Below are 26,782 nucleotides of genomic sequence, written 5' to 3' on the forward strand. Positions count from 1 at the left end.
TCTGTTTATTTGACCCAGATTGCAACAAAATTCGTTCTAGGTGAAAGCTTTGGTAATCAGCAGCGTCCACATAAGATGTATTATCATCGCTGCTTATTTACGCCCATGTTATTTGGGAATTGCAGGAATGACTCTGATACTTAAGACCTGTACTTATCCTCTGGACACACTTTCTGAGTTCATTTCCACAAACCAAGTAAAATGACTGTATATTTTAGGAAAATCATAGAGCTGTAGCAGTTTTGTGCTAAACGACAGCAAAGCAGCTGTTCTCCCGCATAAAGAAATATTATCCAGACAAGAAACAGCCACGGTTCTCTGAATTAAAGGGAAACTCCACATCAAACAAGGAATTTCCAATGTAAGGATTGGCTTTGGTGACCACCCTGGTCCAAGGATGTCACCTCATCATGCCACCACCTCCATTCCTGTACTCTGTAAAACATGGAGTATTTCTTAATTATAAAGTAATTGGAATCCAACACTTTGGGACCACTCGGGACCCTCCTCTATCAGCTCAGTATGAAAAGGATTGTCATGATGCGACAACCCCTTTAATTTAATGCAAGATTGTTTCACTACTAATTGATTTCACATGGGCAGGACAGTGACAACCTCTTATTGGTGTCCACAAAAACCATATTGGTCGTCTCTATGAAATATAGAGCTGCTTTCCTGTTATATAGGGTTATGGATTCCACCTGATCAGGATTTACAGGGTTGATTGACAGAGTAATAGGGGGATGATACATTTTGGATGGGGTTAACTCCTACATCAAGGCTGGAGTTTTCCTCTTCATGAACGACCTGTCAGATTTACTTTTATCTAGTTCTGCCGCACATTAAAATGTATGTACTCCAGGATCATAACAGAAATGGGATCGAAATATTTACAGTTTACCGGATCAAAGAACAGAAAACTAGGTTATTGCTTATCTGTAAACTGCAGCTTCATCTTTGCTTTATCTGTGAGATAAATTAGAGAGTCGCTTAGGGGCTTTCCAGGAATACACGTTGATAGCCTATCCTTAAATTAGGCCATCAATGTGCCATCGATCTAGGGGTGGGTTTGGTTCCTGGGACACTCATGATCAGCAGCACAGAGGAGAGATTCCCGCTATTCTGTTGGTTATTGGAGCCCCAGGGGTTCTGATCCCCCCCCCCCCCACCTATCACAGATTGATAGGCCATCGATATATAATCCTGGTAATCCCCTTTAAATGGAAATCACATGGATCACACACTGATAGCATATTCCAAGGACAGGCCAATAATGAAAATCTCTGGAGAACTATTCAGTTAAAAACCCTATATTACAGAATCGCTATAAAAAGGGAAACTCCAAACATAAACAAAAGAATTTTCCATTTTTTTTAGTCCTATAAAGTATAATGTAAAGTGTAAAAATCTTGTCTGCCTCTGGTCACCACTAGGGGGCGTCAGAATACAGCTGTATATGATTCATATTGAATTGAATAGTAACAGCATACAGAGCGGCCTCTAGTGGTGGCAACTGGAAGCTGAGATTTTTACAAGTACGTGCGTGTGGGGGAAACAGGAGAAGGGTCCTATGTCTTAAAGAAACAGAGCATTATAAATTAAGTATATTAGGAAAATGCTCCAAATCATTCATCCTGCTGATTTCCCATCCGTGGAATAGTTATTGTGTGAGTGAAAGGGTTAATGTTTGCTTGTACACAGGGTTAGTTCTCAGTAATACAGGAAGATATTAGCAGAATGAGATACATCTTTACAAATACAAACACCGAGCTGCTGCATGCAAATCAGATGGCCGCATCCTCTGTATATCAGGGGGAATTTCCATAACCTTGTACCAATAAATACTGCAGCATTGGCGGTGTCTCCAGGATCCGCAGGAAATATATGTGTCATGTATAGATATTGCAGCATATTACAGTGAGGTGTATGTGCTGCACATAATAAGACACGTTGGGAAATAGATATCCTACAGATAGAGGTGCCAGACTGAATATGCGCCAAATTTTTCAATGACATGTACGCTGTTTGATAGATTTGGTGCATCGTGGTGCATGTTGGGCTCTTATTGGGTGGTGAACTTTAGTCCAGTATTCTGCGCCACAATACTGGCGCACGTAAGGGATATGCTAAGTATGCGACCCGACGCAAATCAAGGTTCTTCAAGGAAATTTACCCAACAATAATATTTGCACCAAAAAATAGGTGTTCAAATTCCGAGAACCGATGCGCAAAGACAATAATAAATCTGCCCCAGCGTCTACTACCAATTGACCCTGCGACCCATCACACTTGAGACCCCAAATATAAATCCAGATTTTGAAATGGGCCCTTGGATGTTGGGTGTCTCAGCATTGGGCACCCCTTTTCTACCTGTCTCAGGATCTTCATGTTAGCACAACCCCCCACAGTACTGATGATTTTGGGGGAGGACATTTTTAAGATATTGAGGTGTATGAGCTGAACATGGGAGTGGGTCGTGATCAATATGTTCCAGATGGATTTTGCATGTAGCTGAGCAACCATTTTCATTTTGCTGTGAGCTCCTCTCCGTACCCTGATCTGCATCTCTCTCTTACAATGCTTTAGATCCCATGTGGGGGAGGGGGTGGTTCGGATTGCTGCTTCAGTCAATACATGGTGGTATTGACTTGTGGGGAAGGGAGGTGGAAGCTCTCATGTGGCTAGCAACCTCTGTGTGCAGCAAGAGCCAGATCAGGACTAGGAGTAGACTAATTAGGCGGCAGCCTAGGACACCATTGGGAGGGAGGCAAAATGCCTTTAAAGGGAACCTGTTCCCAGCATTTCACCTATTGAACTCTACTCACCCCTCGCTGGCTCCTAAACTCCTCCTCATCCGACCGTAAATAAAGGTCTGCGAACATTTTGCGCCTTTTATCGTAATCCAGAAGTCTCGTTCGTTCCTCTTCCCATGTCCGCCCACCACCGAAAACTTGTCTGAATGGCAAAACCTTGTCTGAGATAGCGCGCATGCGCCCATCATGTATGGTCCAGCACCCTTCCCTGCTTCGTCCGGGCCTCAAATCTAGTTACTGCGCACGCACCAGAACAGGACATCGATGCGCAAGTGTGGGTTTTTGTGTGTGCTGGGGGGAGGCGAGGCGCTGTCAATCAAAAGTAAGGTGGCGGGGTTAAATCAGGCTTGAGGAATGAAGATATGACTTTTTTGCTCCTTAGCATATGGCACTGGAACACTAAAAACTGAATACTAAAGGTACAGAGCTACTTAGAAGATAATTATAGGTTACATAGAAATTATTTTTCACCTACTACCACCAGGTATTGCTGGGTTGATAGGTGAAATAATGGCGACAGGTTCCCTTTAAGCTTGAGCAGCTAAAAATGCACAGACAGAACATGCATGCTCAAAAGAATGAAACATACATAGTACTGGGTGTATCAGGACGGATCCAAAAGCTGAAAACCCTGCCTTGGGCGCCAAGACGTCTTGTCCCAACCCTGAGCAAGACATAGTTGCAAACATTCGAAAAAAATTCCAGGGACACTTAGGGCGTGGTGCCTTTGGTGGGTGTGTCTTATGGGGGCGTAGCTTACCAGGTGGGTGTGGCTAGTAGGCGTGGCTCTCTTCCCAGAATTTCTACATACAAATAAACCAACAAAAATTTCTGCACTAGTTTGGCTGACAACTACCATGGTGGCCGGTATGTCTCTGGTTATCTTGTTGTTTACAGGCAGGTGATGTCTCACTTTATCACTAGGGCTAGGCGATATGTGCTGACCACTACTGTCAGCGTAAAAATCAGCGTAGATAGTGCCCTTTGTAGATAGTGCTCCATACTGCCCCCAGTAGATAGTGCCACACACTACTACATGTAGATCTCAATGTCTCTGTAAATTTGGGACAGTCCCGGCAAATTCTGGACTATTGGCAGGTATAGAAGCTGCTATGGGGTCTATCAACTGAAGTGGGGGCCACCTACACTATAAAATGAGCCCTTTAAAATGAGGGGAAGCTAGTGATCACTGAAGATGGAGGGCGAAGCGAGAAATTCGGTATGGGGAACCGTGAGAGACCAACGAAAAGAAGGAAAGTAAGCAAAGGGCTGAGCAAAGACCATACTTCCTAATGGTGGTGTCTACACTGGAATAGGGCTCTAGTCCAAGTTTTGCTATGGGGCCATAGTGTCCCCATGTTCAGTTAATTTTAGGGCCCTTCCGGCTCCTTTCATATGGGTAGTAATGTCAATTCTCTACGTAGGACTGCTCCTTCTATCACCACTACACCCCACGCTGCATGTTACATAAGTATCCGCCTCAGACTCCCCATTATACACGACACACGTTAATGTTACAGATCTACATAATGTTTGTTCTTCCATGATCTTAAGTCTCCCGTGAAGACTGCGCACATTCTTACAGAGCAGTTCGGAGATTCTTTTCTTTGTGGTATCATCTCTGCAGAGACAGATAACCTTGGAATGTAGTTAGACATGAAAATCATATCATTAAATGAGGAGATAGATGAAAAAATTCAGCCTTAATATGCGCTCATCACAGACCTATAAAGATATATGCCTGACGAAGACCTCTCACGAGGTTGAAACGCGTTGCAGCAGCTACATTTATTGTTTTAGTATGGTTCTGTGGAATTACTGAACCAGTCACACAGGAGCGCCCGATACAAGGAGCATCTTCTTTCTAGACTATCGAGACCTATAAAGAAGAAGGATATATCCAACCAGAGGCGAAACTCAAAGCTTCCGGGCCCCAATGCAAAATCTGTATCTGGGCCTCCAATTATAACATATCATTCATAGTGACTCCTCATATGGGGCCGAGGGACTTTTTGACCCACCCCAGGCACCAGGGCCAAGTGCAACTGCACCCCCTATTGTTACACCCCGCTTCTCTAGTTCTTGAGTTGTGCTCTTCTGCCAAGTATAGGTTTAATGAATTGCTTAAAAACAAATTTCTTAAAGGTAATGTCAATATCTTGTTGTTAGAAAGGTCCCCTGACGATAAACTCGGGCAGCAATCAGCAGTAATCTGTTAGAGAACCCGGCAACAAGTGTTAGATTTCCCTGCAGCGCCATCACAGGGGAAATGAAGCATTAAGCATTTTTTCATTGAAATTAATTGGCTGTCCATGAAATGCACAGATGTGTTGGGTCCTCCAGAGCGAGAGACACTCTTTTTGTAGCAGCTATACTATGGTAAATATATAAGGGGCCCGAGTAGGGGGGACTAGAAGTGGAGGGGAATCTGAAAGTCCCTACAGCCTGTAGTTGTGTTAACAGAACAATTCTGCTGCTAAAGGAGTCAATCCCGGTTATAAAACTATATCATAGATTGCAATTAAAAAAAGGACCCGTCACTAGGTCATATAAGTTCAATAAGTTCAACTGCTTATTTGACCTGAATAGCGATGTCTGCCTGATTTCAGCGCTGTTTTTTTTTTCTTTAAACCCCCCCCCCCCCCGTTCTAGAGATATGGCCCCTCGTTGTGTTGGCACCCTACATAATAAGTTATTGTAGTTACCCAACGGGGCGTGAACTGCCCTACTTCTTCTGAGGCGGAGCTAGCTTACATGTCTCTGACGCTGACCAATTAGCACAATTTCAGAGCAGCCAGGCACAGTGTGATCTCGCGAGATAAGGTAATTCTGGCGAGATCACGCTGTGCCTGGCCGCTCTGAAGATTCCTCACGCTGATTGGTCAGCATTATAGGTATGGAAGCTAGCTTCACCTCGAGTGGAGAGTAGTTCACGCCCCGTTAGTTAGCGACATCAAATTAGCATATATGGTGCAAACATTACGGGAGGCCATATCTCTGGACCAGGAAAAATTTAAAAAAACGGCGCTGGAATCAGGAAGACAGCGCTATTCAGGTCATGTAACCAGTTCAATTTATATGACCTAGTGACAGGATCTCTTTAAGGCTGGCTGTAACAGGAATATTCTACTACAGAAAGGAATCAATAATGAATCAGTAGGATTAAGCTGTATTTCTGTGGGATACTAATGGCTGTGGACATTTTCTTATATGCACAAAGTTGACATTCAAAGATCAGTGAACAGAGACAACTGACCCAGAACCATTTTCCAATACTTTAAAGGAATTCAACCTATCCACAAGGCATACATGTACTCCATTCTACAATATGAGTCCCGAAAATGACATGATTGTACTCATTTAGGCTCATGGTCCGCAAGGGAAACCATTCATTTCAATAGGAACTATGTAATACTTAATTTCTCCTGCGATGGCGCTGCAGAAGAATTATACTCTTTCTTCTGGGTTCCTTCACAGATTACAGCTGATGGCTGGGGGTCCCGGCAATGGGACTACCTGTGATCAACTTATTTTAAGGGAACCCTTCTAAGCTAAAGCTCTTCCTTTGATTAACATAGTCGAATAAGGTCTAGTATATTTGTAGTTTATTGTTATTAGCTTTTTATGTGTTTTCATTCACTTGCAGATAATTTTTACTCTACGCAGTGTATGAAACAAATCTGTTGCTATCAGGAAATCATCAACAAGCAGGTTAGTTGATTTTGATGGAATATATATATATATATATATACACATACATAGATATATATAAAAAAAAAAATGTTTAACTTCCATATACTGTAGTAATTTCTATTCAAAATACGGACTTATGATTTCTGTTTGATTTCAGTAAATTTGACTTCTGCTATGGGGCCCTAGGATTTCTGTTTATGACCCTGACTGATTACTTGCATTGTGTATTATTGATCAGGGGTATTAAAGGGAACCTGTCAGCAGTTTTGTGGTCTCAAACCTGCTAACAGGGCGATATAAGAGAGGGCATTTTAAACAAACTTTTTGTCTCGCATGTCCGAGAAAACAATGTTTAATTGTCATGGCGCACCGATCGCAAGTTCGATGAGGCGGGACTTCATGTGCAAGTGCTCCTGCACTGCACGCTGCAAGCCCCGCCCCTCTGCAGTGAGTGACCGTTCTAAATGACGGTCTCATGATTGACTGCTAGAGCCATCACTCATAGCAGAAAGTGGAACTTGCGACTGCCTCGTGGAGGGATTCAAATGTCAGTTTGGTAAGTTTAAAATGCCTTTCCCCTCCCCTATATCACCCTGTCAGCCATTCGGAGGCAACAAAATTGCTGACAAATTCCCTTTAGCCCGAGTTCCCATGGGTCGAATACAATGCATAAAACTACGGAGCGTATCTGATCTGGAAGCCGCAGCACATTTCGTCTGAAAAATTTTGTGGTGCGGTTTTTTTCCACTGCGGAAAGCAGCGCTTAAAAAAAAAACCTTAAAAGTTTATACTTACCCCCTCCTTCTCTTCTGTGCACAGTCCAGCCTCCTAAGATGACGTTGCAAGTCATGTGACCCTGTGATTGGTTGCAGCGGTCACATGGAATGAAACGTCATCCCAGGAGGCCGGACTGCAGGAAGAAGCAGGGAGTTCTGGGTAAGTATGTTTTTGTTTTCTTTCCTGAGTTGCGACTTTTGCGGCGGAATCGCTACGATTCTGCCACAAAACTCGCAACGCTTGGCTTTCTGTTGCGGGTTTTGCACCCCTATTAAATTCAATGGGGAAAATTAACAAAAACGCAGCATAAATTGACATGCTGAGGATTTTAATTCCACACCGCAGGTCAATTTATTAACGTTTACGCTGCATTATTTTCCGCAGCGTGGGCATGGGATTTTCTAAATCTCATCCACTTTTCTGCTACAGTAAATGCTGCAGAATTTCCCCACAGAATTCCGTTGCGGAAATTCCACAGCTTTTACGCTATGTGGGAACCCGGCCTTAAAGTGTCAATGAGTAAAGCACATCCATTATCTATTCACAAAAATACACCATTATGTACTCAAATTACTAATAAAGACATATGTTACAAATAATGGATCCGTCAACAGCAGCTTGTTGACTGTTTCTAGGTAAATAGTGGAGATTTTTTTTTTAAAGTAAATAAGGAAAGCAATAATAGGTATAAAAGATGTAGAACATAGATGGAGAATTTCAGATTTTTTTGACTATGAAACCAATGTTATTCCAAGGTGAAGCTTGACATTCAACCTTATTCTTCACTGATAACACCATAAAGATTTCACACGGATAGGTCTATAATTACAATGTGTACACACCTATTTCATAAATAAGACGGAGTATATACTAAGAAAATATGATGCCACTTAGTAGAAGAAAGCAGCTTTGATCCCGAGCCTCTCGCTATCACAATGTAATGACACCATGTCTTATTATTTCTGCCACAATAAACAAAAAAAAGATTGTTCACCTTGAAAAATCTACTGATTGGCAAATATCGATCTGGACAAGGCCTTGGTACACACTGAAACTTATAATAAGAAAGAATAAGGGGTTAAATTACGTTCCTGAAGACTAGAAGAACTATAGGGTTTACGGAGAACCTATAACATCTAATATATGGCTCGCGATATTGGACACGGCTTAGAATGCTGCTTTATGTGATTAGTTTATAGATGACTTCACATATTACTGATATGAGGGGTCTTTGATGTCTTTTCTGATGTGACGTTCAGAGAAGATCGGCATCTAAGATAGGAGCAGAGGAAGGTGTCAATCATGTGGGGGCATTGTCAAGGTTCATTCCAATGCAGGTCATATCAGTAGAGGAATAAGGGCAGGGAGATATAATCCCAAATTTTGAGAACGTCGGTCCCAAACCTGAGGCTTTCTAGCTATTGCAAAACTTCCTGTGTCTGGCAGAGAATGCTGGGAGTTGTAGTTTCGCAACAGCTAGAAGACCTCAGGTTGGAGACCCCAACTCAAGACTTGTCCAGGAGTAGAAAAGCCTGGCTGCTTTCTTCCAAAAACAGTGCCACATTTGTCCACAGGCTGTGTGTGGTATTGCAACTCAGACCCATTAACTAGCTGAGCTGCAATACCAGATACAACCTAGGTGTGGTGCTGTTTTTGGAAAAAACAAACTTGCCCTCTACAATCGCTTTAACCAATATGCATAATTACTCCATGTTCAATAGTGATGTGTATTTAGTCCATTATTGGTGTAATTAGTGGTCACTGAAAATGAAGATTACTTGTGCGCCCTGAGATGGCTTGGAAGTCCAATCTTTTATCCACAGATCTTGGTACTGTTAGAGCAGAGCGTTCCATACGGGAGCTACTTTTTTAATTTGGGATTATTCTGTCAAAGTCTCATGTCAACCTCCTTAGGGCTATTGCACACAACCGTGTGTGCTACCCGAGACCCATCTGTGATCTGTGGAAAGATAAGACGTGTTCGATGGCTCCTCTTAAAGGGTTTGTATACTTTGGACAATCGCTACATGTTAGAAGGGTCCTTGGAGAATAAGATGATCACCAAGTGTTCCCCTACTGGCCCCCCAACGATTAGCTGTTAATTGTGGCGAAACCAAACAGTAAGTAATCAATTTCCCTGCAGTGCCCCTACAGGGCAAATTAAGCATTACACTGTGTTTATTCAAATCAATGTGTTGTCAGTGTAATGCAGGACGGGACAGGTCCTCCAGACAGAGAGACGCTCTTTGTAACCACTCTCCACTCTGACCAAGTGATGAGGATCCTGAACAGAGGATCCCCTATATTACCTCAGAATTTACCAATAGGGTGTATGAAAACGAGTTTTCTAAAGTTGAAAAGGAGCTTCTTAGGGTATGTTCACACGCAGTGTTTTCAGGCGTAATTCGGGCGTTTTACGCCTCGAATTACGCCTGAAAAAACGGCTCCATTACGCCTACAAACATCTGCCCATTGCTTGCAATGGGATTTACGATGTTCTGTTCCCACAAGCCTTTATTTTACGTGTCGCTGTCAAAATACGGCGCATAAAATGACTGCTCATCAAAAGAACTGCAGGACACTTCTTGGGACATTTTTGGAGGCGTTTTTCATTGACTTCATTGAAAAACAGCTCCAAAAATGGGCGTGAAAAACGCGAGTTGCTACAAAAACGTCTGAAAATCAGGAACTGTTTTCGCCTGACTGCGTGTGACCATACCCTTACAGTGAGAATCTTAGGAATGGTGATCCATTTCAAAGTAGGTAGTAGCTGCTTAATAGATTAATACAAAGGAGTTGTCCAAAGACCAGTCCTTCCCAGATATTGGCCAGTGTCACGATCTAGGGGTATGTGGACCCACTGGGCCGTTTCGCCTTATCGGAGAGGCAGCTGTCCAAGTCACATACAAGAGGTTTGTCTATATAAGAGGTTTGTAAAGTCTATACAAGAGGTTTGCAGCACAAAGGTACCTGAGATAGGTCAGACTATGGCAGAGGCTCTGGCACGGATGGGGCTAGATGTGGCAGGTTGCGCCAGACGTGGCGGATGGTACCAGGAGTGGCAGATTATACCAGACGTGTATACCAGCAGGCGTTTCAGGTTGCGCCAGACGTGGCGGAAGATATCAGGGATGGCAGATGACACCAGACGTGGTGTAGAACAGCAGGCAGCACAACACGACTCCAACACTAGACAGGCTCAGGAACTAAACACCGCACAGGATACAGGTAGCAGGGCACAGGAACACTGGGGGCAGGATAACACTAAGGGACCATTTGCAATACGAACGTGGGAAAACTACAACAATGCTCAGGCAAGGAGTGAAAGGGCATAGCCCTTTTTATAGTCCATGGTGATTATGGCTAATTAACCATCTTTTACATGTGCGCGTGCTGGCCCATTAAGGCCAGGCACGAGAGCGTGCGCACACTACGAGACACTGCAGAGCGGAGCGGAAGTGAGTGCTGGCGTTTCCTAGGAAGGAGATGCCGACCAGCACTCACAAGTCCATGGCCGCGGCCGTCAAGGGCTGAGTAGGAACGGCGACCCGCGGTCGTGGATGTTACAGCCAGACATGTAGGCTTCTATGGCCTAGGTTCAGCTGAGACTAGAGAACCTGACTAGATAGAGGAAGACATCGATAATTCATTGTTTTGGACACATTAACCTTAACAGGTGATATACGGCCATGTGACCTAAACCTCATTTTGCCAGATCCAGTTACCAGTTCATGTCTCTCAGTGGCCGAGAACCTTCAAGAATGAGCAGATCTGCTGACAGTAAAACTGGAGAAATCAAAGGAGCCACGTAAAACGTTATTGAACTCTATGCAAAATTGTGTAAATGCAATTATAATATATAGTATTATTATAATATATAATTTACAGCTATAGTATGCACATCACCTGACCTACTTTGCTTTTTCTTTCATCTTGTCTTACCTGTTAATCTAATTTATTTTGTTGCTTTCTTTTGCAGAAATTGAAAGTTGCACCTGTCCTCGAATATCTCCGTAATTAGAATTTCCAAATCCTCTCCTGGCCCTGCCCGGCGGTTTTGTAGGTAGTGCTTGCGAAGTCATTCAGCAGATGTCATAGCGTCTTTAATGTATGATTGTTGTATAGGCAGAGATACTTTGGAGTATTGCTAGAGGTATTAGATCAGGATTATAGAACCTGTGGGGCGCCATCTGTTCCTCGACTATAATGTGAAGATAAGGCGTCTATCACAGTCGGAAATAAAATGCAGGTAAAAAGACTTTGTTGTTGTTGCTCCAGCAAATGAGAAGGTGGAAGAAAGAATTATCTCCTTAATCTAAGTGGACCATAGACATTATATACAGTATGTGTCTACAGATCCCACCAACAACCTAAGGTCTATGAGGCGGAAAACCTTATCCCTACATCTGATATGGAGGAAAATGCTATTGGCCAGGTTGTATTTCTCCTGTCCATCCTAGATAAGTGGCTCCACAGATGCCTGGCAGCCGCTCATTGTCCTTCACTTCTATAGAATTAACATTTGTATCCAGCAGTGCCAAATAGTTGTCATAGCGAAAGCGAATGAGCAATCTTCAAGGGCTCCAAAAAGTCCTCCAACAATTGTGCAATTGCTACATCGGTAGCGATGCCACATTCAATAGTATCTGCGTTGTTAGGCTGAAGATACTATTGAACACTATTGAACAGGTATCTCCCGCTCTGCCATAGCCTACAGGCCACGTTCGGCCTGCAGCGAATCAGGCGTAATGATCCCTGCGCAGGTCGTTGTTATGACGTCACTGGATCACGCCGGCCTACGCCAGGATCCCGTCGGCATTGAGAAGCAGCCCTGTTCGTCCCGGGAATGGGGCCTAGGTAAGTAGAATGTTTTTTATTTTATTTGTTGGGGGGGGGGGGGGCAATATATGGTGCTATTTACAGGGGGCTGTATGGCACTATCTAAGAAGGAGAGCACTGTCTACAGGGGGGGCTGTATAGCACTTTTTTCCATGGGGGGCTGTATAGCACTGTGTACAGGGGGGGCTGTGTAGCACCCTTTACATATATCTTCTTTACCCATGAATCCAAAGGGGTCTAAACAGTTTAATACTGATATTAAAAGCAGATAATGCTGGATTATCAGTCTTTCTGAACCATCATGTGCTAAATGAACAGACTGAATCTTACATAGTGTGAGGTTATTGTAAGTGACAGTTCAAGAGGCCTTGCTACAGGTTGGCTACAGGTTTTGCATTGATACAAAGTGAGTGTAATTTTTTAACACAATAATTTCGTAATATATCTTTTATAGTGGTCAGAGCTTTCTGATACAGAGCTTCAAATCTCCAGCATAGGCATAGCGTTACATGACAAATTCTCGCTGCCTGCAGCCACCACTAGAGGGAGCTTAGGAGCTTACTGTATACTGTTTTATTATTTAGTATAATGTATACAGAGTTTGCATTTAGCTCTTCTGCTCATTCTAGTGGTGACTGCCCTCAGCCAGAATTATATCATCTAACATTATGTGTATGCAGGGGATTTTGAGCTCTGTATCGGGAAAACGGAGCTCTGATCAATGGAAAGATATACTGGGATATTAATCGGTATAGATTCTTGAATCTATTAAGAGGAAAAAAACTGAATTTTTAGCGGTGGATATTTAGCTGCATCTCTGTTATTTTACGTGCAACCTTGTCATTCTGCTATGGAGCTCAATGCAAGTTGAACCTTTAGTAGTGCAACAAGTGTGTCGCTGACTAACCAGGGCATGTAGTCTAAGGGACCCTGCCATTCATGAAATCGACATTACCGGTGATACCCAGGTTGCGGCATATACACTGCTAAAGTCGTCCGGCAAGGACATGGAAATGAATACAGATGTGTAGATCACAGAATAGGCACGGGAGCCATGCGGAAGTACGATGGAGGATTCAAAGTAGAATCAGGAGACGGAGTCAAGATCTATATCAGAAGGTCAAGGAAGAAAGATACCAGTCGTAAACTCGAAGCAGCGACGTCGCAAAGCTTCAAATCGAGAATCAGGTAGAACACAAACAATACCATAGTAGTAGTAGTAGAAGTAGTAGAAGTATGCACGATTGACCTGAGCTGCAGGTGAGTTCAGGAGGACCATGGAAGGTCGGTAACTACATCATTGTGGAGCAGGGATTGCAATGACGATTGGAAGCAGAAGAGCAGCGCTGGATCACGAGAAGGTAAGGGACACATTTCCTTATGTATTCCTTGCCTACAGGTCACTTGGATAGCTTTGGATTCGCAGGTCGTCTTCTCAAAATCGTCTTCCTTTCCTATAGTGACGTTATTATTGACATGTAGGTGACAACTCTACGTAAAGATAACATCTTATTTTCGATATGGCAAAATCAGGAGCATCTGATGAATGGCAGACAATTTTTTCCACGCACAGCTTCTTTCTCAACTACTCAATCATTCTCCCTCGGCAGAGGAGTTAATGATTTTCTTTCAGTCATTCATCAAGGATCTGTTTTCTCTTAATATGATCTGACACCTCGGCCGCCTTTGGAACAGCTGATAAGCCTTTATTCTAGAATTTTTTTTTGTTACTTGGTCTCCATAGCGAAGCCCCCTCTGATGGTGCCGTCTCTCACCACCCAACTTCTGTAAGAGTCCTTCAGCTTCTAATTTTCCCTCATTGACCGTCTCTCATAGTCCTAAATGGAAACATCATTACTTTCCATAAAGACGCTATAAAAGAGCCCATTAATAATAAAGTTTATTAATGTCCACAAGAAGGATCCTTGGGTCTATTTATCTGAGATGGAAGTTGAATTGTCGTTTAAATAGAAACTAATTAAATATGGCGGGATATAAAAGTGTCGTTATAATCCGCTGTGTTCTTCATAATGACGTTTTTGTTTCTAAAGCAAAAGAAATAGGAAAGCAATAAGATTCGACCATTTTGATGAAACGCTTTCATGTTGACAATCAGTTTGAGCAAATTACGTACAGATGTAGCTGAGCTGAATTTGTCCTTTAGTACCACTCGTGGTGATATCACAATAAATAATAAATGATCTCAGATGAGGGGTAACTTAAAGCTTTTGAGCCCCAATTGAAAATCTGTATTTGGGTCTCCCAACTATCACACTGTATTTGTAGCACTGGTCTCCTCTTATGGGGTAGAGGGATCTATAGTGCCCCTGTAGCTCCAGGGCCGAGGTGCGATCGCACTCCCTATAGTTACACCCCAGATCTGACGTTTCTGAAGTAGACTCACCATTATCTTAAGAAAGTTATCCATTCTCCCTCCTTATCGAGGTCCATTTGTTCCAGGCTATGTCCGGCCGTCATTCAATAATCTTCTTTTCCTCATTGGTGGTTTAGTTGCTTGTAGTTTTTAATCATTCTCTCCTTGATGTAATAAAAATCCCCTTCCCATGCACTCACTTCCTGGTAATTTTGTGGTGGGCTTGTGCTTATACGCAGCAGCCAACCAGAATTAGCAGAGCTGCAGTGTATAGCATGTGGGATGGACAGTGCAATAGAATAGATTTTAGGCTACCTTAAAAATTACATTACACCATGTAACTAGGGTAAAATCTCCATTCATAGCTATGCACTAATATAGCAGAGCTGAAAAGCAGTCAACACTGGAGAAAACTGGGTTATATTCATGTAGCAATTTTTTTTTCATTATATTTTTTTACCTGCAACATGGTTTTCAAGTCTGAATGCGGAAAACTCCACTGTGCGGGGCAGTTTCCCATTTAAATCAATGGGCTGTGGTTTGTAGGCTGTTTTCACACGTATTTTGGAGCGGAATACGCGTGATTTCCACCCCAAGATACGTGTGAAAATCAGCCGTGTGAACATGGCCTTTATATTAGGGTACTGATAAATATAAGGCATCTAATTTAGCTAAGGGAGTGAGCACAGTGCCCCAAACAGTGAAATAACTAATTTAGCTCTGCTATGTCTGCACATAGATACTTTTAATTATTTTATTGTCATAAAGTAGTTTTCTGTCTAATGATATTTTTCGTATCTCAATAAGAAAGGTAAAAAAAAGTCCCATTGGTGGTGGTCCGAGAGCTTAGACCCTCACCATTGATGAGAACAAGGGGGTCCTAGTTCACATTGTCAGGAGAGAGGGAGCAACACGTGCACACGCACGTCTCTACTGAAATGCATGGACGTTACAGAAACTTCTAAGTGACAGCACAGGTTTCCCTAACTGGAAAAAACCTGGGTATTCTGGTTACAAATAAGCTAAGCAGCAGTACTCAATGTCAAGCAGCAGCTACAAAAGCACATAGGATTTTAGGGTATATAAAAAGAGATAAAAACCTATGATAATATTACCCCTCATATATCCCATGTAAGGTCAAATCTTGAATTTGGAATCCAGTCTTGGGCTCCAAATTGTAAAAAAGGACATATGAGAACTGGAGAATGTTCAAAAGCGGGCGACTAAATTATTAAATGGGATGGGAGGTGTCACTTACAATGAAAGGCTAGAAAACTTGGGTTCAGCTTGGAAAAAAGACGTCTTAGAGGTGATCTTATTAATATGTATAAGTATATGTGTGGTCAGTACAAAGAACTAGCAGATAATCTGTTCTTTCCAAGGACTCTACAAAAGGACCAGGGGACATCCATTGCGTGTGGAAGAAAGACGTTTCAGACATCAGTATAGGAAAGGGTTCTTTACAGTTGGAGTGGTCAAACTATGTAATGCCCTACCCCAAGAGGTAGTAATGGCAGATACTATGTCAGCTTTTAATTTATATTAAAGGGGTTGTCCACTACCGGACAACTGATTAACTATCCACCAGAAATCCACACTATATGATCTGTGGGTGTCCAACACCTGGACCCCGCACCGATCAGCCGCTCCAGCTGCCTCTGGGCACTGAACTTCCATGCCAAAAGCAGGTAGCTTCGTTCACAGAATAGCGGCCGAGCTGTGGTACTGTTCAAGTGAATTGGAACAGAACTGTAGTTCTGCAGCACGGCCGCTATGCAATGTACGGAGCCAACTGCTTCCGGCTTCTGTACATTGCATACTGTGCAATGACATCCGGTGCCCAAAGGCAGCCGGAACAGCTTATCATTACGGGGTCTGGGTGTTGGACCCCCACAGATCATATACTGATGACCATTTCGGTGGATAGGTCATCAGTGGTCCGGTAATGGACAACCCCTTCAATGATGGGCCTTTTTTCTTATTTCAACCAATGTAATTATAAAATTTGGGATTTTAGAAATACCATAGAAGACAAAGCGATACAAAACATTTAGGGTATTCGAGACCAGTGCTAAGGTGGATTTCAATTGCATTACATCTTGGAAAATCTTGGATACAGCTGAGGCTCTTAGGTTCTGGATTCAAGAGTTAAATTACTTATGGATTCCTGAATTAATAGCCGCCTACCCTGTATCTCTGAAATGTAGGTCTGCCATAAGGGGTCTCCAAGCACATTTTCAAATAGCTGAAATACTCAATTACAACATTTACCCATCCTAAAAGACATTCTAGTGATTTTAAAATCAATATACATTGTCCACAGATCCTTCTGCAGAATTAAGCAGGGCTACACTTGTACAATAAGACCTTGATATACTCCATAGTAATAATTCCAAAGTAGTGTAATTGAGGACAAGTGCATAACAACCAGAGCGGCAGGCATGGTATATAATATGGGCCCTGCCCCTGAGGGGGCCCGATACCAATATTAAAGGAGCCTTATAAATGAGTATTGATCACTGTGTCACCACCACTAGAAAAGAGGAGGAAACAGAATGATAAAGGTGGAGTAAATGATTGTGTGTGAAAGAGAAGTAGGGCGGGACACCGAATAATGGAACATAAAGCTCAGAGGGGCCTGGGAAGGACTCAGGGGACAGAATAAAAGTCATAATAACCATAAAAATTAATGGTATGTAAACTTTGCCATTTCCTGGACTCATTTGCTGTTCATGGAGGTCATGGCGGAGTAGGGTCCCTACTCCCTTTTTTGCTATGAGGCCTCATGGTTAGTTGTCATACCTCCATATTTTTTGTGTTTGGTTATGGACATGTGCATTTTGGTGCAGCACATTACTATTAATAAAATTCATTCCTCCATCAAAGGGCAAATTGTATACTATAACTATACAGGATGCTGCAAAATTAAAGTTAATTTCTAGAGGGCAAAGGGGCATTTGACCCTTGGGAGGGAAAGAGAAGCCAGTGTCTGCAGAAATAAACCAAGTTCCTTCTTCTTGTAGGATAATCTCATTTAATAAAAGGGAAATCTCATATTTGCATCGAGACACAAACTGACAAAGGCTGGCCATACACATTAGATATATGACGACCGAACCCATTGATTGCATCTAATGTGTATGGTGGCGTCCCGAAGGGTCGGGCATGCTGGGTTTTAACATGCCGATCCCTTTGTTCATTAGTAGATGAGTCTGGCAACGGCTTTCTCTCTGAACATATGTAAGCTTGGCCAAGTTGAGCATGCATGTGTATGGGAGAGTCGAGAGGAAGAGCTGTCGGCTGAACAATCGTTCGGTCAACCGCTATCTCAAGTGTTTGGCCAGCTTAGGGGCAATAGGAAAACTTTAAAGATAGAGCTGCTTGTCACCTAAAAATAAAAAATGTAGCAAATCAATCAACCGTTTTGTGCATACAGCTCTTTTAAAGACTTACTGTGTCTGCATGGTTACAGACCACAAACAACCCCTCAGTGTAGTCTGATAAAGCAGTCATATGTTACTCTCTTTGATCTGTCTTTAGCTTAGCAAAAAGCTAGCACCAGTGATGTTTTCCCATAGCTCCCTGGACCATCATGATTAACGTTGATTTAAGGACTATTTAGGGTGGGGACATCTCAAATGCCAAGAGGAGGAAGCTGCACTATAGACTTCTGCCTCTCTCTCATCTTATGTGTTTTCCTGTCCATGTTCGAGCACCTATGCTAGGATTCCCACTGTAACATCCATGGCCGCGGACAGTCGTTCTTACTCACTCCTCGACGGCCGGTGCCATGGACTTGTGAGTGCTGGCCGGCATCTCCTTCCTAGGAGACGACAGCGCTCACTTCTGCTCCGCTCTGCAGTGTCCTGCGCACATGTAAAATATTGTTAATTAGCCCTAATCACCATGGACTATAAAAAGGGCTCTGCCCTTTCACTCCTTGCCTGAGCGTTGTTGTAGACTTCCCCTGGTCGTATGCAAATAGTCCCTTAGTGTTATCCTGCTGCTAGTGTTCCCGTGCCCTGCTACCTGTATCCTGTGCTGTGTTTTGTTCCTGAGCCTGTCTAGTGTTGGAGTCATGTTGTGCCGCCTGCGGTTATACGTCTGGTGTCATCTGCCACCCCTGGTATCATCTGACACGTCTGGCGCAACCTGCCATGCCTGCTGTTATACGCCACGTTTGGTGTCATCTGCCACTCCTGGCATCATTCGCCTGGCTTAACCTGCCACATCTGCCCCACCCGTGCCAGCGCCTCTGCCATTGTCTGGACTATCTTCGGTACCCTTTTGCTACAAACTCTTTGTATAAAATTTAGCATGGACTGTGACTTGGCCAGCTGCCTCTCCGCTACGGCGGAGCGGCCTATTGGGTCTACATACCCCTAGATCGTGACACCCACCAATCTTAAGAATGACCATTAAAGGTTGGAAATCACTTGAAGATTCAATAGATTCCCATAATTCCCAATAATTTCATTGGAGAGGTAGCCACTCCTGTGCACTCCCCCTTCCATGAAAAACGAATGCCACAGCCCATTCACTGTCAACATTTGTGCAGGTCTCACCTTCCAGACTTCTACCAATGTGACATTTTTTTTACATAGATCTTGTTCTTCAGAAAACCTATTGACAGACTTGTCTTAGACATATACTTGATGTACTATGAGTTAGATATCCACGTTAGAGTTACCATTTTTCAATATTATATCACCTGTCCTAAGCTGATTTTGGGGTTTAACTTATGGTTAACCTCCAATATCAATATTGTTAACCTCTGCTAAACCATTTAAGCTTATTTCTACATAGTCAACCATCCAAGTCAACCAGCTTGTGGTTGTCTAATATGGGGGGTCATCTAAGAAGTTTACCTCTTTATTATGTAAGGACGCCATAAAAAATAATTTAAGGAGGAATTGTTAGAAGGTAGAAATCCACCAAAAGTCATCTTCTTACATGTTAAGTAGACTTGACATGGCACCAGAACCCCTTCAACACTAGTCACAAATGTTCAGCTTTGGAAATTTCTTAAACAATGTCCGACCATTGGTGCTTGGTCCAAAAACAATTAGGAGCTCAAAAGATCACCGTGACCCCTTTTGGAGAGTCAAAGCAGGTCCAAGACCACAGATCCCACCATATGAGAAGACCTATCAGAAGAAGACGTTATGTGGATTTCCCCTTTATGTCGAAGGTTGAACCCTTACCATGTCAATGAGCCATGAGGCATAGAAGCTTGAGGAGCTATCATTTGAATTTATATCAGTGACATCACCGAAGAACCAGGCATGAGGCATTTTCACAATAGGAACTCTTCACCAGAAACCATTATAATGCTCACTAATGTGTGGAGGTGACAGGCAGAGCTTGAAAATAGGATATATTTTCCAGTTCATGGCCTAGGCAATATTGCTCTGCTACGTTTCACACATTCGAAATCTAGTGAATAAGCAGAATACATAGACAGGATGACCTCGCAGTGAATGTCTTCTTCATTTTTTAATCACGGGTGACATTTGAAGAAGGTGTTGGAGGACTGGAAATTAATTAACACAGAATATGCACAGCCTGTGTATAAATAGAAGATTTTCGCTTCTCACCTTGACTAAATGCGCCGTCTAAGTGCCAGATTATGTGTTTACTTGCTCGTTTTTTCCTTCGATGAGAGTCTTGGGCTCACAGACTTTATTTTTACACTGCTGTCTTTCACGAGACTGATCAAAGTTGAAATTCCCAATGCTCATCTTCTTCTAAAATCAAGATCAAGGGAGTGACAAATAATCAGTCTGAGAAGAAAAGAGATGGAATATTCAAGCAAGTCTTTAAGTACAGGTTATTTCTGTCATGTCAGATAAAGAATTATGGAAATTACACTCCAGTCCCTCAAACATTTACCTATGCCTGGACGTGTGGTGGACAACATTGGCCTAGACCATAGGGCAACAATTATAGGCCAAAAACTCTACACACTTGATCTGTAATAGATTGCTCTTACTTGCAATAAATATATGTTAAAGGAGTTGTCCAGTTTAGAAACCCCATTTCCATATACCCTATTAGTGAATTCTGAGTTAACAGAGAGGGGCCCTTGATCAGGATCCTCATCTCTTGGTCAGATTGTAGAGCGGTCTTAAAGAGGCTCTGTCACCAGATTTTGCAACCCCTATCTGCTATTGCAGCAGATAGGCGCTGCAATGTAGATTACAGTAACGTTTTTATTTTTAAAAAACGAGCATTTTTGGCCAAGTTATGACCATTTTTGTAATTATGCAAATGAGGCTTGCAAAAGTCCAAGTGGGTGTGTTTAAAAGTAAAAGTCCAAGTGGGCGTGTATTATGTGCGTACATCGGGGCGTTTTTAATACTTTCACTAGCTGGGCGCTCTGAAGAGAAGTAACATCCTCTTCTCTTCAGAACGCCCAGCTTCTGACAGTGCAGATCTGTGACGTCACTCACAGGTCCTGCATCGTGACGGCCACATCGGCACCAGAGGCTACAGTTGATTCTGCAGCAGCATCAGCGTTTGCAGGTAAGATCGACTTACCTGCAAACGCTGATGCTGCTGCAGAATCAACTGTAGCCTCTGGTGCCGATGTGGCCGTCACGATGCAGGACCTGTGAGTGACGTCACAGATCTGCACTGTCAGAAGCTGGGCGTTCTGAAGAGAAGAGGATGTTACTTCTCTTCAGAGCGCCCAGCTAGTAAAAGTATTAAAAACGCCCCGATGTACGCACATAATACACGCCCACTTGGACTTTTACTTTTAAACACACCCACTTGGATTTTTGCAAGCCTCATTTGCATAACTACAAAAATGGTCATAACTTGGCCAGAAATGCTCGTTTTTTAAAAATAAAAACGTTACTGTAATCTACATTGCAGCACCTATCTGCTGCAATAGCAGATAGGGGTTGCAAAATCTGGTGACAGAGCCTCTTTAAAGAACCTGTCCTGTCCTGTATTACACAAAAAAAAACATTGTCATGAATGGATATGATGTAATTCTTACTTTCTTCTGTGTTGGCACTGCATTAAAAACATACAGGTTTCCCAACAGATTACAGCTGATCGCTGGGATTGCCAACAGGGGGACAATTTGTGATCAGTTTATTGTTACGGGAACCTGTTTAGCAAGTAGGGATTGTCCAAAGTGAAGACCTCCTTTAAGGATCAGCTATTTATGCCAAGGTGAACCCAAAGAATAGTGAAGCCATAAAAATAGATCAGACCAGGACGTTTGGAGTGGTGGAGGGAGACTGGTATATGGCAAACTAGAGGGAACTCTATGGTGGGTATTACACTCTACACGCTGAGTTTGATCCATTCTAAGTCTTGCATATCAAAGCATAGCTATAGGTTTGGCAAAGGGTGCAATTGCAATTGGACCCTAAGCCTGATAGGGCCACAGGACTTCTATAAAATAAATAAATAGCAATCCTACCAGTGGGCAATACAGAGGTGTTCTAAAACACCATACTAATCAAACAATAATGTAAAAGATGTAAAAAAAACAACTATATATTTATAAATTTTATACATCACCTGCGATTTTCACTTATGCACCCTGTATAGTTATGCCCTTTCCTCTGAAATCAGAACTGTACCATGAGTGTCAAGACTGTCAACCGGTGCGGCTCATACAAGTAGTGGAGCGTCATAGCAATGATAAACAATAAGGCCCTTTTCAGCAGCTGCTTGACACCACTACACTCCTAGCTACCTGGGCCAGGTAGTCCTCCTGCCCACATCCAATTTTCCACTCCATTGTTTGCTAGCCTTGCAGCACCTATGTAGACTTACTAAAATGGGGACAAGACCAACATGGAATGGGCCCCTTTTCTCTAGAGGCCCCAAAATTTTCAGTATTTGTTTAATGACTCACCCCTTTTGATGGGAGAACTCATATATAAATCACCTTATTGAATACACCACAGGACCTTCCACCGCTAACCCAAAACTATAAGAGGCTATCATTTACAGCCTTCTATGGGGATGAGTAGCTTACATGTAATGTCAGCTTACAGCCTGTAGGTGTCACTGTTGCATCTATATGTTGAAATATTACCATAGAGATGCCAATAAAAAAATAAAGGGGAAGCGCACCATTTTATTCACTTTATCGCAGTCAAAACTTATTTTTCCAAAGAAACAATGCACTGCCTTCAATTCTATTTTTATCCTTTCACAGTCTATCCGACAATGTCACTATTGAATAGCTCCCCTTTAAATTTTATGCCAATGAATACAAATTATTAAATGTCAGTAAACTAAACTGTATTCCTCTTCTTGGCGAGGAGCCTCTTTTTAGTTCATCAGGCGAAATCCAGAAAAAAAAAATTGACCCACTTAAAGGATGCTGTGTCTCCGCACCCGTAAGCCAAATCATTCTGGCTCTGACGCCCATCTTGTGAGTCATCTGTCGTTTTAGCTGCTTGCCTAAAATAAAGGACAATACAAGAAGTCCGCTGCTGGGGATTAGCAGGTGTGCAGTAAAGCAACATCTACGTCTTAATAAAGCCAGATAGAAAATATCCGGCTGATGTGTAAGAACAATCTATTAACGCCCTTAACACAATGGGCTGACTCGGCATAATCCAACAGAAAACTCCTGCAATCCGCCGCTAAACATCTCTTCTACAATAAAAGGTTATAAAGCGTCTTGTCGGCCTAAGCATTTTCCATACACGCTTGAAAAGAAACGGAGGTCCTTTATGTTTATTATGTTAAACCAATGATTGCATCTTCCTTGGTTATTGCCATCACTTCAGGCGTAATCCAAGAACACGGATTAATGTACACAGATGTCTATATTTATCCCCATGAAGGATCCAGAACGGCGTGTTCCTTCACATGCACCGACTTGTTTTGTTACAGACAAAAAAAATACTGATGATTACTCTCAGGTACGTGGCACTTTATGAAATCAGTATTAACGTACCTGCCGATTTTCATGAAAACTGAACCATACAGCATTATATGCAGGGTTTTTGATGCTTTGAAGGGCATGTGTACTTTTGCAACTCCTTTTTCTATGGCCCGCCACTGCAACTAAAATAAAAAACGAGGCAAATTTGCAAATAGTCTTGGTTTAAAATCTCATATCGTTTTGGGTATGCAGCTCCCATGCATAGCTGTGTGTCTCTATGGCTGCAGACCTATAGACTCCAATCCTGCAGTCATTTGTTAAGATGGCCTTACACATTAGATAACAATTTGTTGAACTACTAATCTTGGCAGGATCGGACAGCAATCTAATGTGTATGGGGGCTTCAAAACTGTCCCCCGGCGTCAGACGTCGGGGGAAGGAGGGATCGACCACGTTGAAATCCATTTTTGCCAACTACTAAATTCATGCAACTTCATGACACAATGAATAGATCGCCCACTGATTTTTCAGCCGATCGCCCAGTGCCAGGCAGTTTCTGTTTAAGTCACACAGTATGATTTCTAATTTCGCCCTCAATATTCCGTTTCCATTAGTATGTAAAGAAAAACCCTGAGGAGGAATCGTGTAATGAATATTAGAGAGAAACTAAATGGGCAACGTTAAAAATAAATAAATGATATTATTACAGGAAAGAGACCAATTCCAGATTAATTATATACCAAAAATGCCCTTTCTTGGTTGACAGCGTTTCAATATTGCTGAAAAGAAGTAGATGTGGTCAAAATATCCAGATCATGGAAGAAAATATGTGATATCTACATGTAAGATGGAAATGAAAAGCTGACCACCATGATAGATAGATAGATAGATAGATAGATAGATAGATAGATAGATAGATAGATAGATAGATAGATAGATAGTGTAAGCCTGTGTATGGGAGGGTACTGGATGGGGTATATTTCTCACCAGACTAGCTACGTTTAGTGAGATGAGTAATCCTGGAAAGTTGGGGTTCTCAGCAAAACTTCACTTCCTGTGGCTTCTCTTAATTCTGTTTTCCGGTCCTGGATTTGTATGGAATGACAGGTAGGATTGGTATAAGGACTTGCCATTTCCTCATCTCTCCAGTACAGGGTTTTCAGGAGCCCAAATCAGTTTAGATGTGCTCACCGGGCTATTTAGGACTGTAGTGAATGGCGTCCAGTGTGAGAGCCTGGGAATCCACACAAGGATAGTGCGGAAAGCCTGATCCAAGGATCACTGTTCTCAAAGTTAACCATAGGTGAGGAAATCTGCTGTAGAGTTAGTGCCAAGACCGGCAAGGTGTTTGTTTATATGCCGCAAGTCTTGAATGCTGGATATGCACTTTTTTTCTTTTGGACTGTAATAAAAGTCAAGTTTGGACTTTCAACTTGAACGGTATCGACATTCACATTTACGACCGCAAATCCCCATACACACAGATACCAACAATAGATAGATAGAGGCAAAGCTGACCAGTCCCTATAGGTTTGTATTATGGAGCTGTACACACTCTGTATGATACTGTCTGGTGCCTTGGTATGGCCCTGCATTCACCCCTATCAATGCTTCTAGAAGAGAATACCCCCATAATACTGCGTTGCGGTGCTAGGACATGCCACCATTTTTTTTTCTCATGGATTCCGCATGTTGTTGTTGGAAAGAGTTGTTGGTTCCTGTTCGATATTTTTCCTATAATTTCAGATAAGAATCTTTACAAGTGTCGACACTCACCACACCGGTTCTCCGTCAAAGTTTATTTTTTTTGAAAAATCTGATTACTAGTTCACAAAAAGGTAAAGGTGTCAATCCAAGTAAAACCCGGCCCCCTTTCGCCTTCCCTGCCAATGCAACATTATTGTGCATGATCATAGAAAGTTACACCACTATGGACGAAAAGTGGCCTACAGATTACACAGAGCCATGGGACAACAGGGGTTTAAACGGTTGTCCAGTTTTAAAACCATTTGTCTTCTTTTTTTTTTTTAGAAGCAGCACCACTCCTGTCCGTAGGCTCTGCCTGGTATTGCAGCTAAGCCACATTTACTTGAATACTTCAATACCAGACCCTGCCATGGACAAGAGTAATGCGGTTTCTGGAAAAAAAGCAGAAACTTTATACTAATCTCCTACAACCCCTTTGAATGTGCGAGCGGCTGAACATTTCTTCAACGGCCAGTACCTCGGAAATGTGGTATTACAAGAGGCCGATTCAAATGAATTAGTATCAAGTGACCGTGTAATACGTTTTTGCGCAGAGACCTCCAGAGCGCGTGCTGCTCTTTTTAGCATCTATCTGCTTTAAATCCCCTTTCTCTGACGTCCCTATTCCCTAATAGGACAACCTTTGTCCATATTACCTAATGGGATATCCACTTTAAGATAATGCAATAGTATTATGCATCCTCCATCAAAGTTTACAGTTGGCACAATGCAGTCAGGTGGGTAACGTTCTCCTGGCATTCACCAAACCCAGACTCGTTCATCAGACCGCCAGATAGAGAAGCGTCACTCCGCAGAACACGTTCCCCCTGCTCCAGAGTCCAGTGGCGGCTTTACACCCCTCCATCCGACGCTTGGCATTGTGCTTGGCCCCCACGCCATGAAGCTCCCTGGCACAGTTTTTGTGCGGATTTTTAATGCCAAAGGAGGTTGGGAACTGTTCAGTTTTGAGTCAGCAGAGCGTTGGAGACTTTTATGCACTATGCGCCTCAGCACTCAGGTCATCCGCTCTGTAACTTTACGTGGTCTGCACTTCGTGGCTTCCCCTTTACAATAATATCACTCACAGTTGATGGCAGAATATCTAGGAGCGAAGACATTTTTCGGAACTGACTTGTTACAACGGTGGCGTCCTATTATAGGACCGCGCTGGAATTCAGTGATCTCTTTACAACGACCCGTTCTATCACAAATGTCTGTACAGGTGACTGTATGGCGAGGTGCGGGATGTTATACACCTGGGGGAATGGGACTGAATGAAACACCTGTATTCAATGACTAAGAGGTGTGTCCCAAAACTTTTGCCCATATAGTGGATCATACTACACTATACTATCTGTATACGAACATTACGATTGTTTCCATGCAGCTCAGACATAAGACTGTGAGAAAGGACAGAAGATTGTCCATACATGTCCTATAACGTTACATATCAGGCATTGTTGATGCCGTTAACTATTTAGTTGCTAAGTTCTAGTTGTAAAGTGCAATGGATAAAGTGTGCTTTAAGTTTGGCTGCCCACATATATCAGGGTAGATGGAGTCACAGACCTGTGGAGTCATCCGCACTCGTATGTCACCCCTCAGTGGTTGGGACAAACTTAATGGGGCTTCAATGTCTTCTGTCTGTGTGCTCCTGTTGTGAGCGCTCCATGGCCC

At 42.7% G+C, this 26,782-nt stretch overlaps 1 protein-coding gene across 7 annotated transcripts in view; it reads right to left on the reverse strand.

The window, feature by feature from the left end:
- LOC142662235 (guanylate-binding protein 2-like) overlaps positions 1–26,782 on the reverse strand; it is a 160,195-nt gene that overhangs the window by 105,059 nt on the left and 28,354 nt on the right. For 6 of the 7 annotated variants that reach the window (XM_075840342.1, XM_075840344.1, XM_075840337.1 and 3 more), the window contains one exon: positions 20,094–20,279. The gene's annotated coding sequence lies outside the window, so the exon portion shown is untranslated. The remainder of the gene's footprint in view (positions 1–20,093; positions 20,280–26,782) is intronic. The other variant, XM_075840343.1, reaches the window with a different exon arrangement.

Source organism: Rhinoderma darwinii, chromosome 10, assembly GCF_050947455.1.
Source record: "Rhinoderma darwinii isolate aRhiDar2 chromosome 10, aRhiDar2.hap1, whole genome shotgun sequence".
Lineage (NCBI taxonomy): Eukaryota > Metazoa > Chordata > Amphibia > Anura > Rhinodermatidae > Rhinoderma > Rhinoderma darwinii.